The 20,838-nt window shown below is 44.7% G+C and overlaps 1 long non-coding RNA gene across 1 annotated transcript; it reads left to right on the forward strand.

Annotated features, from left to right (window-relative positions):
* The first annotated feature begins 12,690 nt into the window (after positions 1-12,690).
* On the forward strand, positions 12,691-17,534 carry LOC140702861 (uncharacterized). The gene is made up of 2 exons (XR_012082125.2): positions 12,691-12,773; positions 14,844-17,534. It is a non-coding gene; the product is annotated as an uncharacterized LOC140702861 (long non-coding RNA).
* The last annotated feature ends 3,304 nt before the right edge of the window (positions 17,535-20,838 follow it).

Here is a 20,838-nt window from a genome sequence, read left to right on the forward strand (position 1 = left end):
CACGGATCTAGATTATTTAATTGAAAGTCCAGGAGGAAAAAGATGATCCATTTCATTCTTTTCTCTCCTTCCATTTCCATTCTACCTTTTCCCACAGCTTTGTTTTTTTTAAGGAAAATTGATGCATATTTGTGATTGTGTGTGCATTTGTGATTGTGTGTACTTGTGATTGTGATGTGTGAAATATTTTTCACCTCTTAATCAAGGTTATTCTGTTTCATTTTTTAAAAAAAAATCTTTGGAAAGAAATCCATTTTCAAAATTACTAGCAACAAGGCATCATCCAACCGTCTTATCTAATGTTGCATAAGATTGTGATTTTTCTATTTTGCTTCCCACCTGGTCTTATCCCATCTGAGTTTATTGCTCCAATTACAACCATCAGGTGCTACTCCACCCACCATCCCTGGTGAACTACCTCTGATGCCTTCCCCTCCTACCTCAATCTCTGTTATCACTTTGACTCAACCCGACTTTCAGGTAAGGGTTGGTCCATGATGTAATCTGGATTAAGCATTCCAGAAATCATGTAAGGGAGGTGCCACAGAGCAGGGGCAGGGAGGAGGTGGCCTGGACGAGGAATGAGAAATGATTCCCATCATCCTTTAACTTTGATGGTATGGGTTTGATTGGAAGTCCAACAACAGCTTGACAGCCCCAGACTCTACAGCTTTACAATGATGAGAACATCAGAAGAACCCTGCTGGATCTGGCCAAGGGCCCATCTAGTCCAGCTTCCTGTACAGTGGTGCCCCGCATAGCGACGATAATCCGTTCCAGGAAAAACGTTGCTATCCGGAATCATCGCTATATGGAATGGAACGTTTAATGCGTTTCTATGGGGGGGAACTCACCGCTATGTGGAAATCTTCCATATGGCCGCCATTTTTGCCGCCCCGGTAAGTGAGGAAATTGCGCGAAAACGCTGCGGGCAGCCATTTTGTTTAAAAAACATTGCAATGCGAAGATTGGTAAGCGAAATGCTTACCGATCATTGCAATGTGATTTTCACCCGTTTAAGACGTTGCAATGCGATGGCTTTTGTGATCGCAAAATCCACATCGCTATGCAGATTTGTCATTAAACGGGGCACTCGCTATGCAGGGCACCACTGTATTTCACAGTGGCCCCACCAGATGCCTCTGGTAGCACACGAGACAACTAGAGACCTGTCTCCTGATACTACTCTAGCTCTTCATGCCCATCTCAGATGGAGGGCAGATCTGCTGACTCCCCCAAGGCCACACAGGTGGCAGGGCACTGGTCCCCATTGGCCATGGATGACCATGGCTAGATGCTATCGTTGATGACCCAGAGGCCATTCAAACTCCCAACCCCTCACTCTTCACTCAGGGACAAGTGTGCTGGGCTCCCCATTCATGCGTTCCAGTCAACCCTTCACATGAGATGGTGCAAGAGCCAATGCCTCAAAACAGAGGAGAACACCAAACAAAACCAAGAGACCAGCGTTTTTGATGCAAAGCCAAGCTTTTTAATGTGTTGCTATTAATTCATTGAGGAACAGAAGCCAGGCTGTGCCACGACACAACCAGCAGACACAGGGCAAAGCAGGACCGGAGAAGTCGTTTTCCACCTAATCAATGGCTACAGCAGAAGCAACTCAGAAGCAGAGTGCAGTCTGGGTCAACAAGCGCAGGATGGGTTGGAAGAAGCCCTGAGCTCCTTTAGGAATCTTTGAGAGCCCAACGCTTGCGAACAATCCATCCCTGATTCACTCCAGTCGTAGTGTGTTTGGGTCATCGTTGGGTTCTTTGTCGTTTGTTTGGGTTCTTCGTCGTGCATGGGACGTCTTCTCCTTGGTTCTGAAAGAAAGGCATGCTTCTTCTACAGACATGGGTTGCATGGGTTATAGGAGATGCTGTAGCGCCGGTGTCCATTATTATAGCATGGCACGGAGCAGCTCAGGCGACGGCCATAGCAGCTGCTGTTGTAGTTAGAGCCAGAGCCATAACCATAACAGCCAGAACTGCCAAAACCACCATAACCACCATAACAGCCATTACCCTGGCCATAGCCATAAGGGTAAAAACCATAACTTCCTTGGTTGTAGCAACCACTGCCATAACCATTGAGACTTCTCCCATAAGGGTAGCAACCATAACTTCCTTGGTTGTAGCAACCACTGCCATAACCACTTCTCAGTGGCGGGTAGTAAGAGCATCTGCCATAGCCACTGCCGCAATATGGGTTGTAGGATGGCACATAAGAGATGACGTGGGAACGCCCATAGCAGCTTCCGGTGCTCCCGCGGCGACCCCGTTGGTGGCCGCCATAATAGCTGCTAGAAGAACTTGGGTAACAACCTGGGTCGCAGTACGACTGGTGCTTGAAGACGGTGGTCATCTTGTTGGTTTGTTTTTGGAGAGGAGGAGCTAGATCTGTAACGACAGATGATGGGATCATTTAAAGATGAATGAGCTTAGCCTTGAAAGGACTCATGATGGACTACAGACTTCTAAAGGGATGTACGATGGACACCAGGCACCTCAATCAAATGACTGTTGGTTTTCACAGATAAATAGCTTGGGTCCAAGCTATCTCAAAGACCATGTCTCCCATTATGAGCTGGCTCTGGTGTTGAGTTCACCATTAGAGACCTTCCTCTCAGTCCCGCCAGTTTCACAGGTGCGTTTGGTGGGGACCTGGGAGAGGGCCTTCTCTGTGGCTGCTCCTAGACTTTGGAACTCTCTCCTACTGGAAACTAGGCTGGCCTCATCTTTGCTGTCCTTCTGCAAGCAGGGAAAGACCGTTCTCTTCAGGCAAGCCTTCCCTCCGAGACTGGCTACACAAGATGGATTGTTATACATTCCTGCTCTGACTGGGTCTATAGTACTACTGTATTTGTCTTTACCATCTCTTCAGAGTGGCATTTTGTTCCTTTTAAATATTTATCTGCCTATTGTTTCAGCTGCAATATTGTCCTCTAATGATGTGAGCAGCCTCTTTATACGCATTGTTCTTTGCTTTAAACATTGTATTTTAATGATGCAAGCTGCCCTGGGTCCTTTTCAAGGAGAAAAACCAGGTTAAAATATTTGAAAGAAATAAATTAAATAAATAAACCATTTCTCACATGAGGACTTTGAGATAAATCTAAAGCGAGTGTCAGATAAACCCCTAGAACAAAAAGGACCTGTGTCTTGACATCATCATAAACACCACTCTTTTTAATGGGTCCAGCTCTACCTGAGACTAAGATGGATTGTAACTTTAGCCTCGCCTGTTTGAATTGGCATCCGAAGATTAGCCCTCTCTTTTCAGTCTAAAATTAACTATTCAAGACTCTCGTTGGGATATTTGAAAGGAGGAACGTCTGTCGATGGACTGAAATATTCAGTTCCAGGAGGAGCAAATTTCTTGGGTTGCAACTCACAAGGAATCCTGGGAGGTGCAATCCAATGAGGTCCAAAAGCCACATTTTGTTCACTGCTACTCTTAACTCATATTGCACAGAGATAAACAAAAGTCTATTCTTCAAGGTGGAATATATACATCCTCATATATACATGCAATGTTCTATAAGTCAACATTTATTCTGATGAGGAAGGAAGGAAGGAAGGAAGGAAGGAAGGAAGGAAGGAAGGAAGGAAGGAAGGAAGGAAGGAAGGAAGGAAGGAAGGAAGGAAGGAAGGAAGGAAGGAAGGAAGGAAGGAAGGAAGGAAGCTGACGATGGATAGAAGGAAAGAAGGAAGCTGACGATGGATAGAAGGAAAGAAGGAAGCTGACAATGGATAGAAGGAAGGAAGGAAGCTGACGATGGATAGAAGGAAGGAAGGAAGCTGACGATGGATAGAAGGAAAGAAGGAAGCTGACGATGGATAGAAGGAAGGAAGGAAGCTGACGATGGATAGAAGGAAAGAAGGGAGGAAGCTGACAATGGATAAGGAAGGACGGAAGGACGGAAGGACGGAAGGACGGAAGGACGGAAGGAAGGAAGGAAGCTGACGATGGATAGAAGGAAAGAAGGAAGCTGACGATGGATAGAAGGAAAGAAGGAAGCTGACGATGGATAGAAGGAAGGAAGGAAGCTGACGATGGATAGAAGGAAGGAAGGAAGCTGACGATGGATAGAAGGAAAGAAGGAAGCTGATGATGGATAGAAGGAAGGAAGGAAGCTGACGATGGATAGAAGGAAAGAAGGAAGGAAGCTGACAATGGATAAGGAAGGGCGGAAGGGCGGAAGGGCGGAAGGGCGGAAGGATGGAAGGATGGAAGGAAGGAAGGAAGGAAGGAAGGAAGGAAGGTGACGATGCATAGAAGGAAGGAAGACCCAGTTAAGACTGAGATTTTCTCTGAGATCCAACTGCCACAACTACATAGAAAGAAAAGCAATAACGAAAGAGACTTTGCGAGAGGCAGGATCGTTAGACTTACTTGGTCTCTGAAGTCGAGGGATCAAGTCAAGATGCCGAATGTTGAATGGCCTGCCCTTTTTATATTCTCTCTGGGAGCCGTCTTCGGGTCATGAGACATCCCTTGAATATGAGACTTTAAAAACCATATTAATTATCAACCCAGTTGGGCCACGCTCACTTACTCATATATAAGACCTAATTGCTTTAATTGTTTTTTCCTCCCTTCTTTAGGGCTATTAGTTTATCAAAGCCATCACAGTGTCAACTCAGCATGCAATGCCTGTTGACACCCTCTTGTTCTCTTTCATCTTTACAAGTTTTGGAATGGATTTAATATTTGATTCTGCCTACCTACCTACCCACCTACCCACCTACCCACCTACCCACCTACCCACCTACCCACCTACCCACCTATTTATTTATTTATTTATTTATTTATTTATTTATTTATTTATTTATTTATTTATTTATTTATTTATTTATTTATTTATTTAAGATTCTTGTATACTGTCCAACTCAGTGACAAGCCATACTCTGGGCACTTGGACGATTAAAAAAATAAAAAGAAGAATTCTCCCAAGAAATCTCACACCTCAAATCAACGTTAAACAACACAAATTAAAACGAACCCGAAATCGAAACCTATCTAAAACTTAAAAACAATGGCAGGATCTAGAGAATCGAAGACGTAATAACTCTGGCCGTTACCAACTTCTCAGTGATCACTCATCTTGTTGAATTGAATGAACCTAGAATCTGAATGTTTCTGGAAAGATTGTTCATGGATTATGTTAGGATTGTAATGGAAGCCATGAGAGCTGTGGGACAGGAGGAGGGATTCTTTCATTACCGAAACCTCCCACTTCCAATAACATAGCCTAGAGTTGGAGATCAGACTTTCTCCTCCAGTTATGTGGCTTCCAGGTGATGCTGTTCAATCAAATCATGTTCCTCTGGATTTATCAGACACCAAAAGTTGACCCTTGTGTTTCCGGAATGCTGGACTAGAAATATGTTTGATTTGATCCAGTAATGTTCTTCCTACATTTTCTTCAATCAATTCATCCTGAGAGATAATGACTTTTCCTAAGGTCATCATCTTTAAGAGACATGCTTTTTAATGGGAATGGCTACGGTATCATGTGTGGGGGCTTCCTGAAGGCCTCTGAATGACCCTTTGGTCTGATCACATAATATGTCTTCAGAGAAGACAAGGAAAAAAAACTTATTAATTTGGACTGAAGGATCATTCAATGTTCTGTTCACATTTTAGTCAACAAATGAGTATGGAAGCCCACCATCAGAACATGAACATGGTGGCATGTCTTCTCAGAAATTATTAAAGAGACACACTTCCTGTAGTACCACCACTATTGCAAGAACACGAGTGGAACCTGACCTTTTCTTTCTTTTGGAATGATTTTTAATTAAGGATGACTTAATTAAGGATGACCCAATTACCAGCTAAATCCATGCTTTTCAGTTTGAACTCACGTGAAGGGGCTCTGATGAGGAGATATATATGGGGCCTCTTGAGACCAACCCTACATCCATGCTTAAGAGCATGGCCTACTTACGGATCGATATGGGCACATCAGCAAGAATTTGAAGAATGCAGTGGTATGACTTGGGAATCCACTTAATGACAAGCTCTTTGTTAAACGATATCCTGAGCTGTCATAACTTCCACTATAGTAGGGATCTGTGCCGCGGCAAAGCCTTTGTTCCAAAGAAACATCAGCCCCACACCTCTCTAAGTGAGATTATCTGCACCCTGTATCTAGATCTTCAGAAGCTCTGGAAGATAAGTCCAGTCCTGGTGACTCAGGACTGACACAGCTTGAAATAGGGCAGGGTATTAAGGAAATGGAAGAAAATTCCAATGTTTGACAGATGGAAGGAATGTCTTTCTTATGTCTTTCTCTGCCTGCTTTTCCAACGTTACTGGCCGTTGAAGGATGCTCTCTAAGGTTAGAAGAGCAGGCTCCAGAAGAACCCAACAGTCAAGGGAGTAATTCTCCAAGAGGGCTCACCTTTCCTGATTCATCCTAAAATCATTTTGGCCTTCAAGTGTTTCCTGTCCAACCATCAAGGGGTTTTAGACTGCTCGGCAGAAAGGACGAAAAGCCAGCAACGCTTAAAACAGAGATTCCACTGTTTCATGTTATCACCCTACATACACGAATATGTGTATGGTCCATGTATCTTCTTATTTTCTGCACTAGTTGTAGTCAACCTGTGGCTCTCTTGGAGTCCACTGACTACAACTCCCATCAACCAGCATGGCCAGCATATGGGAATGATAGTGCACCTACTCCAGTATTTTTTTGAGACGTGCACATTGCCCACTTCTTGTCTTCACCAGGCTTTCATGGAAAAGCAGGAACTTGAATTCGAGTCTACTGATGTGTAGACCAGCACTCTGTGCACTATACAACTTGAATTTTCATAGGGGGAAAAACATTCCTGCTTAACCCAAGTCACCAAGACATCTATCAGTAATTCTAGATCTACCTACTGCTAACATCTCTCTGAATGTTAGTATGTTAAAAAGCTGAAAATGAGTTCTTTGCCTCTGGTCTGGACCTCCATTTTCCACTGTTGGACGCCCAACAGTGAAGAGATGCTAGGCACGAAAACATGGAAACCTCTGCTACCATGGCAACGGTTCAAGGCTGAAGCCACATGGGAGGCATCTTGGTGCAAGTCTGGTGCCCTCTGACCCATTAAAGAAACACTGAGTTTTTGAAAATCATTCATCCAAACAAATGGGTTAGCCCTCCATCAGCTCCTCTTATTCAACGAAGCAGGAGGTTGGATTCGATGGCTTTCTAAGCCCCTTCCAACTCAATCTTTCTATGATCCTATGAAGCTTACTGCGTCTTTTCAAAAGACCATCCTCCCTTACTAAAGATAGCCAGGATCCTCCGTATCTCTCCCTCACGCCCTTGATCAGGAGACTTTGGAAGTCCAACCAAGTCAAACGGCTTGCAAATGGTGACCGAGGTGGAAGAGAACATTAATCTTCAAGGCGTCTCAAATTTTTGTTTTTAATTTTGTGTGGATGGTTTCTGACTCCCGTTACCCTACTGCTGTCAAGTGGATGGTGGAGTGAAGGGCTGTGTAATCCACTCCTAGCCAGTGTAGGAAATTTGACACTTCAAAGGTCTTCAGAAGCTGTTTCCTATTAGATGTAAAAGCTGAGCAGAAACTGGGCAACCGATTTCCAGTGGCCAACAAGAAGAGGTCTCTGTTCTTTTGGAAACCACCGGGCAGACTGTTGGCAAGAGAAGAGCCATTTGCGCTGGACAGGCGCTGCGGCTGTAAATATTTTCACCCACATGAAAGCTTGAGATTTATTGCCTCCATCTTTTTTAACTACCCCCATTTATTTCATTAACTTAATTTGCAAGAGCAACGGCGATTCCTACACGGTAGGCTGTGGGTTTGCTTGACTTCCAATGCTGAGAAATCGGACCTACAAGGTATGGGATGGAAGTTAAGCTAAAGACCAAATCAATTAACTCCAGACTTGAGATATTAGCCCGGTGGAAGGCAAGACTGAGAGGCACTGCCATCGCTCTCTTCAAACCATCGTAACATGTTCTACATCAGTGGTGTCCAACCTTGGCCCTCCAGATGTTCTTGGACTTCAACTCCCAGAAATCCTAGCCAGCAGATGTGGTGGTGAAGGCTTCTGGGAGCTGTAGTCTAAGAACATCTGGAGGGCCAAGGTTGGACACCACTGTTCTACATAGCAAGGGGTCAATTTTCCTTTTCATTTTGTGGTCCCATGATACAAGAGCAGATGGAGCAGGTTTATGGGACTGGAGAAGGTGGTTTGGTTGAATGTTCATGGAAGTGTCTTGATGGTAAGAATAGGTGGACAATACAACCAGTCTATTATAAGGGTTGTGGGTCCCCTTTGAGGGAAGTTCCAAGCCAGTGGTGACTCCACCACTGAGTCAAGTAGGATGGTGTCCCACCTCAAGCTCAGCCCATACATTCCCATCTTCTTATGATAAGTGGAGTGTCAGGGACTCCATCTTGGGTTCCCTTCCCCTCTTGCTGTGTGCATGTGTGAACACTAGCCTTATTTTATATATGCATTGTATGTACTTGTGTGTGTTGATATGGCTGAAACCCTGTTCAAGTTGCTGTAATGTACAATTTGGGCTGCAGATGTGTGCCAGGCCTTACGTCCAGGCAGCCATCAGGGAACAATCAATGGTGTGCTCCACATCACGGTTGTGCAGCTCACATCATGTTTGTGCCATCAGTCATGTGGGTCACCTTTGTGTGGTTCGTGTTGTGGTTGCACAACCGATTGTATGGTTCGTGTCAGGACTGTTGTACCATCTGCCAGTGGAACTCCTTTGTGGATATTCCTTCCACCTGAGTAAACTCTGTTCTATGGTTTCGGCAAGGTTGCATGACACACGTACAGCTGTGTGACAGGGTTTCAGCCACATAAACACACATCAATTATGGAAGAATATTCTTTTTTTTTGGTCTCAGCACAAAGTTATTAGTCTGCTATTCTGGGATCCACCTGCTCCGAAACCCATTGGGGACCATCTGCCACTGCTTCAGGCAGAGGCTGGACCATCCCTTTGATGGGGAAATGCTGCCTCCTAATTTCCTATTAAGGGTTTTGAACAGGTTGACCTAGAAAACAACATCCAACAGTATGGCTCCATGATCATATGAGTCAACTCCAACAAGTAGACCATTTAATTATATTTTTTATCTCCCTCCCTCTCTCTGTCTGTATTTTTAATTTTTCCATATTGCTCTATACACAGTTTCCCCAACTCTGAGCCTCACCTCTCGCTTGGGTTTGGAAGAAATCAATAAAATTTAATTGGCATGTACGTGGAATTTTTTTTTAAAAAAAGGAAACACATTTTACTTGTGCAGGTGATCAAGCCAGCCCCCCCCTCCAGTAATGTGCGCTTAATGAGTTTCAGGGGGAACGACAATCATATAGAAGAGATTTTTGTAGAGACTGGCCCCAGTGCTTTGAAATGCTTGTGTTCCTTCTCTTTCTTTACCTTTTCCAGATCTGTAATAAGCTCCTTGTGGTGTTTCATCAGATTCACAAAATACCGGAGAAGGCTGTTAGTCTATAAAAATAGGTTTAGGTACAATGAAGATGTTGGCCATCCTCTTCCAAGAAAGAGGAGGAGGAGGAGGAGGAGGAGACAATCATGGAGTAGGAAGGGGCCTCTAAGGTCATCAAGTCCAACCCTTTGCTCAAGGCAGGAATCCAAATCAAAGCAGATCGGACAGACAGTGGTCCAATGTTCAATGACTCCAGCATTAGAGCACTCACCACCTCCCAAGATCATTGGTTCCATCGTCATGCTGTTGTAACACTTGAGAGGTTTTTCCTGATCTTCAGCTGCAATCTGGCTTCCAGTAGCTTGAGCCCCGGGTCCTGCACTCTGGAATGATCGAGGACAGATCCTCCCCCTGTTCTGTAGGACTCTTTTTCAAGGATTCGAAAAGTGCTGTCCTATCTCCACTCAGTCTGTGGTTAAACCACAGAAGCCTCTGTGCTGTAAGGTCTATAGATCTTCAGCTGTAAGATCGAATCCACATGACGGAGGGAGCACCCGTCGCTTGTCCCAGCTCCCACCAACCTAGTGGTTCGAAAGCATGCAAATGCGAGTAGATAAATAGGGACCACTTTGGTGGGAAGGTAACAGCGTTCCGTGTCTAAGTCGCACTGGCCATTCGACCACGGAAAATTGTCTTTGGACAAAACGCTGGCTCTATGGCTTGGAGACGGGGATGAGCACCGCCCCCTAGAGTCGAACATGACTGGACAAAAATTGTCAAGGGGAACCTTTACCTTTAGCTAAACATGAGCAGTTCTTTCAGAGTTTCCTCCCAGGGCTTGGTTTCCAGTCCTCTGATCATCCTTGTTGCCCTCTCCTGACCTTGTTCCAGTTTGTTGGCCTCCTTCTCAAAGTGTGGTGTCCAAAACTGGACACAGTACTCAAGATGAGGCCAAACCAGAGCCAAATAGAAGGCAATAAGTAATGAAAAATAAGAAGAAAGGTGGGGGTGATCATGAGCAGGAGATGGAGGAGGAAAGTGACATGGTAAGAAAATATGGCTGACCGACGTTGGTATAGGAGTTGTGTGTTGGCTGCTTCACGTTCTTCCATATTCCCAGAGGCTCAATGAACAGCATTTGTGGGAGGTGGTTAATTTGTGTCAAAAGATTAAAAGGGAGCTAAGTTTCCTCAAACCACAAACAGTGATGTCTAAAATACAACACACACAAAAGCAAAAGAAAACCGCCTTCATCGTGAGCCATTGCAGGTGAATGGCTCACCAGCGTCTCTGCCTCCTCCTCCATCACCACGAGATCGAATGATTCAAAGTTACATGACATGTAACCAATTCCCAATGAACCATTTTAGAGATGAATCACTGCTCATATTTGTGTAGGGTGGTTTTGTGGTCACCATTGATAACTTCTGTTGTGATGGCATGTACATTGATCCACCTCTCATCTCTCTCTTCCCTTTCTGCCTACTCCTTCTGTCTGTAGCTCTTTCCTCTGTCTCAGACCATTCCTGAAACAACATTTCATGGGTGCTTCTGGGAGAAAATTGTTGCAAGGGCAAAGGGTTTCAATGGTCTCTGTGTTCATGCCATGAGTTCCATAGCTTATGTAGGCAAAGCAGGACCATACTTGCACAAAAGACCAGCCCCAGGGTGTGTGTGTGTGTGTGTGTGTGTGTGTGTGTGTGTGTGTGCGTGCGTGCGTGCGTGCGTGTGTGTGTGTGTGTGTGTGTGTGTGTGTGTGTGTGTGTGTGTGTGTGTGTGTGTGATGCTGACTTCTGGAGGGAAGGATGGAAATCTGGTTGAATGGACCAAAAATGTTTGGATCAGGGTGTGGCCATCTACCCATTTCAACCGCTCCATTCTGCAAGTCACCAGACTTGCAGGTCTTGAGAATTAAGGCTTTTTAAATCTCTCTCTGCTTTTGCACAGCTGTGGGTGTAGATCTTGATCTGATGTGTTGGAAAAATGGCTTAGGATGAACTTCCTTGGCTTGATTTGTAAATTGGCTGGTATTACTTGGGCATGGATGGCTAGAAGCCAAGATTTTACGGTGAGATTCCCTTTATCCATGTTCACATACCACCCTTACTTTTGAAGGACCGCCTTCTTCTTCTTCTTCTTCTTCTTCTTCTTCTTCTTCTTCTTCTTCTTCTTCTTCTTCTTCTTCTTCTTCTTCTTCTTCTTCTTCTTCTTCTTCTTCCTCTTCTTCTTCTTCTTCTTCTTCTTCTTCTTCTTCTTCGTCTTCGTCTTCGTCTTCGTCTTCGTCTTCGTCTTCGTCTCCTCCTCTTCCTCCTCCTAATTCTTCTCCTCCTTCTTCCAATTATCTTCTAAACCAATGATTCCTCACCTTGGGTCCCCAGATGTTCCTGGTCTGCAATTCTCAGAAATCCTGTCCCACACAGCTAGTGGTGAAAGCTTCTGGGAATTTTAATACAGGAACATCTGGGGACCCAAGGCTGGGAACCACTGGTCTACACTGGAATGATGGAATACGCTAGGTCCAAGAAGAACAGCCAGGGAACTGTAGAGATGGCGGGGAATTTGAGTCCACCATTGCCTGATCCAAAATAAATGCATGTCCTTTTAATTTTATGCAGTTCACTCATAAGCTCCACACAGCAGCAGATGGATACCTCTTTCAATTCTAGCTAGTCATTAAATCACTTCACGGTTCTTATACAATGTGATTTTAAACAAATATTATTCTCAAAGTGTGGTGCCCAGAATGAGGCAAAACCAGTGCGGATTGAAGGAGATCGAGTACCTCATAGGATTTGGAGACTATACTTCTTTTAATGCAGCCTAAAATAGCATTTGCCCATGATGTCAATGTGCGGGGGGGGGGAACCCAAATGAGCTTAATTGCCTTTAAATATCTGGATTCTTGATTTTCTGGATTCATTTTAATTTATTCCTTTTGTCCTCTTATCTCTGCCAGTCTTCATAACGCACCTTGGGAAGATGCTCTGGAGATTACCTGTTCAGGCAGCTATAAAGCCCTTTGATATTTGATGCTGTTGTTGTTTAAAAAGGAATTAAAAAAGAGTTTTGCATCATTCCTCTATGACTGTTTTTGAGCTCCTGCCAGAATATCGTGCACAGTCTGGATAATGAACAGACAACTTTGTATAAAAGGAAAAAAAATAATTAAAGCTGTCTGAGAAGCTTCATGTAGCACATTTTGTTAGCTAGATAATTAAGAGTTACAGGACGAAGAGATGTTTCATATGCCCCTTAGGGTGCCGAGGAAGTCATATAAGCTTGTTAACAATGACTTTCTCCTCAAAACGCCTTTCCATCGCCTCAGTGACTCCGGTAAGTAGCATTTGATTTGTTTTTCTTTGCACAGACCCTATCTGAAGTTGTATAAATACTGCTTAGATCCAATAGGAGGGAAATGGCTTTGAGGAATTAGTCTTAAAAGCCCTTTGGTTGTCTGGTCTACAAAAAAAGCCAACGAGAATTAAAAATTAGACATCAGTGCGTTTATCCAGCCAAATAGCTCCGTAGTTTAGGTATGTGGCTGTGGTATCACAAGTTGGGAGTTTGAATTCCCATGGTGGAAAAGATCCAGCCTACATGGCCTTGGGCAAGCTGTACTGTCCCAAGACACCCCCTCAGAAGAACGCAATGGGAAACCAGTGTTGAGCATTCTCTACCCCTGCAAAGAGTTGCCATAAATCAGAATTGACTTGACTGTGATGATAATTGTCCAGACCTCAGTGAGGACATTCTGTTCAACCTTTCAAAACTTTCTGGACATTTCCTAGGTAATTAGAATGAGAAGGGAGTCTGTCGACTCCACTGAATGTTGCATTAAACAAAACACAGTAGACATTTCTTTGCTTCTCTTGAATGTGTTTTGGGTTGGGGGTGGCGCTTTCTTTCCTCCTGTTTTTCCTGGAGCACCCAAAAACTATCTTCTTGGGTTCCCACAACCCAGACTTGCTTCCTGTATCTGCAGCATATTCCCAGGTTTGCCTTCTCAGAAGTAAATCTCGCCCAGCTCAGCGGAACTTGCTGTAGGACTACGGCCTCAAGCTGGAGGGATGATAAAGTTGTGCATCTGTAACTCGTACGACTCTAGCTGGGACCATATGGAAGTCACTTAGTAGACTTCAAAGTGAAGGAGCTAGATATAAGAATAATCAAGGAAAATGGGGCTACTTGATACAGGACAAATAAATTCAATCCATGCAGCACTTTTCTGCATGTAGTTTATGTCCCAACACATGTACAAGAAAATTACTAGCAAATGTCCAAGATAATGCTATTGATATAGCCCTCTTCCGGTCAAATCTTGTCTAAGCATTGTAACATTTTAGTTTGTTTTAATTCTATTTATTTCCCACCTGTGTCCATAATTTTACATTACGCCACACCCTGAGAGGAGGAAAGACTGTGAAAGGTCTGAGGCTCTTTCGAAAGACAAGTCATTCGGGAATGATAGTTAAATTTGCAGCAGGGAAAGACGCGTTGAAGGCTAGGCTTCCAAGATGAAATGGAAACGCTGACGGACAGGTGGAGCTCTCTCTTCTAAAGCTCACTATGTACACAGCCAACGGCACCCATTTTAATGGACTGTTTCCAAGTTGTGTCATTTAATCCAAACCATGCCATCCTATGCATATTTATTCAGAAGTGAGCTGACCTGTCATGTCATATGAGATGGTCTCAACATAGGTGATTATGGGATTGCTCCATGGAAATGGGGTAGGCTGGCACCACTAGTACTTCCAAATCTTGGCTTTTTGGGCAAGGCATGTTTGGACTTTGATGCATCCCACAATAAGAGAATAGAGCCAATCCTGTGCTTTTGCACAGCCCATGGCTTTAATTGACACCTTACAACCAACCCACGTTAGGAACATAAATCCTTACTTTGTCCACCAAAGAACAAAGAATTAACATCTTCTTGTCCTCACCAGTGAGAACATCCATGGATTCTCTGACAGCCTTGCCACTCTTCTCACATTGGCAAGAATGAGGTTCTGTGCAAAACTGCCAATTTGTATCCAAATTACTCCCTTTTCTATCTCTGACTTTCATATGTTTACATGGCTCCCAAGCAATCATTCAGCACTGGCGAATGCTGACAACAGGCATGGAGACCACTAGTGAAATATCACCATTAAGACACACGCCTCTTTGCCTATCTTCATCTTTTCCCATATGCAGATGTTTTGGGTTATGTTCGCTCTGCACAGTTGCCTGTGTTCATTGGTTGAAAACTGCTCTTTCTAGGTAGGGGTTGATTTTGATAAAGCCATTTGAGACCCTTTCATTGGGCAAGGTCCCAATCAGCTTGTGGAACGTTCAATTAAATAACGTAGAGCTGATCTCCTTGAATCCCCCCCACCCCCATTGTTCTTCCTTTCGTTCCAGATCTACGTCTCCTGCCCGGGAAGATGGTTTTCTACAGGCAGTCAGAATGCTATCAACCCTTCTACCAGCCGAGTTATCAACCCTACTACCAACCATGCTATGAGCCTTGTTATCCACCGCAGGGTTACGGCCGTCCGGTCGGCTACTCCCCGGGCTTCAGCTGCTACGATCCCTGCAGCCCTCATGGAGGCTATGGCTACAATTTTGGCAGCGGTGGCTATGCTCCCCAGGGTCTTTCAGGCTACGGCTGTGGCTCTCGTTATGGCTCGTCTTCCCTCCAGCCCTGCAGTTACGGCTACCGATACACCAACAGAGGGGGCTGTTATAATCCTAGATCCTACAGGTGTGGCTATGGTGCTAGGAGAATCTTCCCATCGAGACGTTATAATGGGGGCTATTATGGACTATGGTAGACCTTCTGGGGTCGTCCAGGAGGTAGATGATGCACCAGCAGCTTGATAAGACTTCAAAGAGGCTGAGGAACCAACAGACATCTTCTGGCTTCATGAGATAGGAAAGACACAGAGCTGGGATGACGTTTTCCCTCATATTGATGGCCACATTGATACTTCTTTGTCTTACTAATCCAATGGAATCTGTTTATGGCTTTCACTAAAACGTAATTTCTGTCCCTCTGGTATAAATTGTCTGGAAGAAGCAGAAAAGTTCTGGAGGAGAAGAAAGGCATAAAAACCTCCTCTGCTCTAACTGTGTCTGAACCTAGGGAAAAGGGTTGGAGCAGTATTTATCACTCTCTAAAACTCTTATGTGCCATGCAATAAAACTTCAAACGAGCATTGGACTATGCTTAGTTATTGTTTTGCTTTTTTCCCCCGTCAAATATTTTCCAAGTTTGACTCTCCCTTTTGAAACAAAGTGAGGTTCCCCGCAGCATTTGTAACTTGAGGTATCTGTAATTTGGAAAGAGGGAGTGTCAGGATTATAGAAAGGACTGTTTATGTTTTAAGCCTCTCTTTTTATCTCCGAGTGTACCGTGAAAACATCGCTGTGGGTGGAATTTTTCTTCTGAAGGTTCCAGACAACCAGGATCTGGGATATCGTATTGTCTGAAGTCAGTGGTTCCTAACCTTAGGTCTTCCGATGTCTTGGTCTGCAATTCCCAGATAGCCTGGCCCGCACAACTAGTGCTAAAGGCTGCTGGGAGTTTTGAGTTCAAGAATCTCTGGGGAACCAAGGTTGATAAGTGTGGTCCATGAAGGGTTCAACAAGTGGAGGAAAACCTGCTGTTCCAATAGAACATGATATTTTATTTGGATCATAGATGTTCGGAGTTGTTGAATTCACAATTCTGTGGCTCAACACAGTAACCAAAATAACTTGACATTCTCCTGCTCTTATAGAACAGTGGTTCCCCAATCTTGGGTCCCAGAAATCCTGACTAGCAGAGCTGGGGTTGAAAGGTTCAGGAAGTTTTATTCCAAGAACATCTGGATACCCAAGGCTGGAAACCACTATTTTGAGCCCTATCCACTTTGGAGACCCCTCTCTCTTATACAGATGTAGACACATACACGCACATCCATACGCATGCACACTAGCCAGGATTTCGCAGCCATTGACGATTTTAATTCCTCTGTGGGTTCTTTTGGGATTTTTGCCTCTCTCCCTGTTAAATGTTTCCATCATTTGCATGTGAAGATACACAGGCACATTCAGTATTCTTACAATGAGTGCTTCACATTGAAAAGACTCTGAAAGACTCATTTATGGCGAGTGAATACTTAGACTGTGGCTATAATGGGTCCATATCTCTGTTCTCTCTCTTGTCCCTTCATTCTGGGTTTATCCAGTCAACACATGCTCAGTGTGATAAGGAGACAGAGAGATAAGGAGGCAGCAGACACCTCTATGAAAAGGTAAGGTCTGTGGCATCTCAGAAATCTCACCTGCACCTTTTGGACAGTAATTTGGCATCCCTCCTGTACTGCATTTATGATCCACAACGGTATGTATTTTTTTCCGGTGACTATGAAAGTAAATGTACAGCAGAAAATGAAGGACAACGACACAGTAAATGCTTCAAAGATGGATATGCTTTAATGATGAAAGAGCTAAGAGTGGAGGGGGAACTTAATTACTACAAAGAAGGAATAGAAAGAATAGACAGCATGTTTTATGAACGTAGCTTGCTGTGCTGAAGGAGACCAACAAGATCTCAAGTTCAGCACCCTGCTTCCGACAGTAGCAAGCCACGTTCCCCAGAGAAACATACAAAGAGTAACTAAGAATAGACACTCCATGTTGTTAGCCTCCGGGAGCATCTTTGACAGAGCCAATCGGCTGCCTCTGAACAAAGAGGTACAAACTTTTGCTATAAATTTTAAGATCGGTCTGAACCTTTCCAAGAGCCATCCAGACTCAAAGCCACATCCGTGCCCTGTGGCAACGAGATCTCCCTTCCAAGGCACTTTCTCATCTACCCAACACAATAAAGAAACAAACTTCCATTATCCCATCAGAGGCCCACCAAGTCCAGAATCTCCACACATACACTGTAGATAATATTTCGATCAAAGATCAAACAGGACCCAAAAGATCAACCCACCCATGGGCATTTCTTCTCAGCCCAGTTTGAGAGACAAGCTTCCTCCATTTTAGCACTTTCCACGTAGTTATATGGTTGGAGACACTGTTAGAACAATGACTTCCAAGATGACTTTTTGCTAAAAACCCATCTAAGAGAGTGGGTAATATCACTGTTGGGACCTGTGGATTCTGTGCCATAGAATCTTTCCCACTTAATGGAGTTGGACAATCCCAATTCCATGGGGTCAATGAGTCCGCTACATTATTTGGTTCGAACTTTAAAGGAAGCTGTCCAAGCTTCGGAAGCTGTTCTGGGAATAAAGTCCAGCACGTGAGGTAAAATTTGACCAAAACTTGGACTAGATTCACCAGATTTCTCCCTTGTGGCAATCATCTACAAGATTTCCCTCTTTATCTCTTGATGGACAACCTCAGGATAAGAATCTTCCTCCTTCAACAACTTTTCATAGACTTTCTACCCACACGGTTCCACCAGATGGCATGATTACATGTTGTTGTGGCAATGCCCGCCCATTGTAAAAGGTGTCATGCCAGCTTGGTATCAAAACTGGCTGAAGACACTCTTCTGGTTGGGTACAACTCAGCCCTGAAAAGATCAGAAGTCATGTGGCACACAGTAACATGTCAACTGACTCTTAACTTAAAGGCCCTGTCCCCACCAAAAAAAATGGTTAGCCTTTGCCCAGTTTATGAAGCTATGGTTCTCAGTGTTTTATCCCAGGGGAAGCCTATACATTAGCATGAAAATCTGAACAAATTACAAATGGCTCCTGTTAATTTTACTCTGCCTCTAAAGAACTGCACATGGTTTGCTCTGAAGATGCACCTTAGCATCTCACCAATTAGCCTCAACTGACTGCAAAGAAGTTTTGCAAACCTGTTGAGACCCAGCACAATCCCGGCTTATACAAGCATGCTTTTCTGTGTGTATGTGATGAACGCCAGTAGGGTTCCAGGCTACACACACCCATGCAGATGCTTGCAAATAAATAAATACATCATGAAGAAGAAAAAGAGATCTGGAGTTATAAAGAGACACTTATTAAAAGCCATATTTCTCTCTATATATCCAGTAAGTCTAATTCTTCTTAAATGCTCCTGCTTTCCCTTTAAGGACTCCTTATAAGATTTTACCAAAAACCCACAATCCTTGGGTTCCTCAGAACACAGATTGAGAACCATGGTACAATACTTAGTGTTTTTTTTCTCCCATTTTCTTATTTTTCCCCCTTCCCCCTCCATAGAGTAAAAGGAACTATTCTAGAGAAGTTTGAGTGTAAGAGAATTTCTCCATTAGGCAAGCACCATAATTCCCAGAATCATCCACTTGGCGTGACCCCAGGCCCTACCAGTTGGGGTGGGCAGGCCTGGGAGAGGACAGCGAAGAAGATCGACTGAAGAAAACCTAGAACGTGGCCACCCAAATGGGATGTGACATTCAGATTTTTATTTTTTTATTTTTTGCATTCCCAACTCCCCAAATTCTCCATTCTGCCAGCTCCAGCAGCCAGAATGGAGAATTTCACTCGCCTGGAGCAAGGCCTAGGTCCTAGGCCTAACAGCCTAGTTCCAGCCTAGCTTCCTGTTAAAAAAAAAAGTTGCACAAATACTAGCTGGGAGTCTCAGCTGGAACTCCTAAGATGGAAAATCCTAAACCAAAAAAATCTGAATGGCCCATCCTGAGGTGCAGAATGTAACATTACTACGCAGTTACATTACTGTGATGCCCTTGAACTATCATGGCTCCATCTTATGGAACTCTGGGAACTGTAGTTTCTGATAAATCCCAGGATTGACTGTTTGATGAGGCCATGACAGATCAAGATGTATCAAACGGCTGTAACTGTGCAGTCTAAGCCAGTGGTGTCCAACCTTGGCCCTCCAGATGTTCTTGGGCTTCAACTCCCAGAAATCCTGGCCAGCAGAGGTGGTGGTGAAGGCTTCTGGGAGTTGTAGTCGAAGAACATCTGGAGGTCCAAGGTTGGGGACCACTGGTCTAGGCAAACAAAAGTTAGAAAAAGCTTAGCTAGAGGTCTGACTCTCAAGAGTTAGCAAGCTTCCAAAAGGTTTCCTGATTTCAGGGGAAATAATTTGGAAGCCCTGGAACTTTGAAAGTCACACCCCGGCCATGGTTGGCCACGTCCTTGGTGTTCCCGTAACTTCTTGGGTCTCCCCATAACAAAGGATCTGGAGCTCCAGTGTCTATTACTGGAGCACCAGCCTCTTGAAGAGGGACCCCCAAGAAGTGTCGTGAGTTCGCCAACATCTGGAACTGGTGCTGTGCCAAGGAGTGCGTTGCTTTTAATTGCAGATAAATACAACATCATAGCAAAGGTCGCACTGCTTGTTGCTGTAGCAAGGGCTGTCACAGGTGGACCCCTTGTAGTAAGGGGAGCAGTGGCTGTAGCTATAGTTAGGACCATAGCAGGTGTATCCAGAGCTGGAGCAAGGGCTGCACCGCTTGTAGCCATCGCAAGGGCTGCACTCGTTGCAGCTGTAGCAAGGGTTGCACTGCTTGTAGCTGTAGCAACGGCTGTCACAGGTGGACCCCTTGTAGTAAGGGGAGCAGTGGCTGTAGCTATAGTTAGGACCATAGCAGGTGTATCCAGAGCTGTAGCAAGGGCTGCACCACTTGTAGCCATCGCAAGGGCTGCACTCGTTGCAGCTGTAGCAAGGGTTGCACTGCTTGTAGCTGTAGCAACGGCTGTCACAGGTGGACCCCTTGTAGTAAGGGGAGCAGTGGCTGTAGCTATAGTTAGGACCATAGCAGGTGTATCCAGAGCTGTAGCAAGGGCTGCACCACTTGTAGCCATCGCAAGGGCTGCACTCGTTGCAGCTGTAGCAAGGGTTGCACTGCTTGTAGCTGTAGCAACGGCTGTCACAGGTGGACCCCTTGTAGTAAGGGGAGCAGTGGCTGTAGCTATAGTTAGGACCATAGCAGGTGTATCCAGAGCTGGAGCAAGGGCTGCACCGCTTGTAGCCATCGCAAGGGCTGCACTCGTTGCAGCTGTAGCAAGGGTTGCACTGCTTGTAGCTGTAGCAACGGCTGTCACAGGTGGACCCCTTGTAGTAAGGGGAGCAGTGGCTGTAGCTATAGTTAGGACCATAGCAGGTGTATCCAGAGCTGGAGCAAGGGCTGCACCACTTGTAGCTGTAGCGAGGGCTGCACTGCTTGTAGCCATCGCAAGGGCTGCACTCGTTGCAGCTGTAGCAAGGGCTACAACAGACGGATCTGGTGCTGTAGCAAGGAGAGCATGGGTTGTCGTCACAGAAAGGCCTGTAGCAGATGGATCCAGGGCTGTAACAAGTACGGTGCTGGTTGTAGCTATAGCAAAGAGGAGCGCATTTCGACCCGGAACTGTAGTAAGGAGAACAATGATTGGATTTGGTGCTGTAGCCAGAGGAAGAACATCTGGAATAGCTGACC

This window comes from Pogona vitticeps, chromosome 15 (assembly GCF_051106095.1).
Source record: "Pogona vitticeps strain Pit_001003342236 chromosome 15, PviZW2.1, whole genome shotgun sequence".
Lineage (NCBI taxonomy): Eukaryota > Metazoa > Chordata > Lepidosauria > Squamata > Agamidae > Pogona > Pogona vitticeps.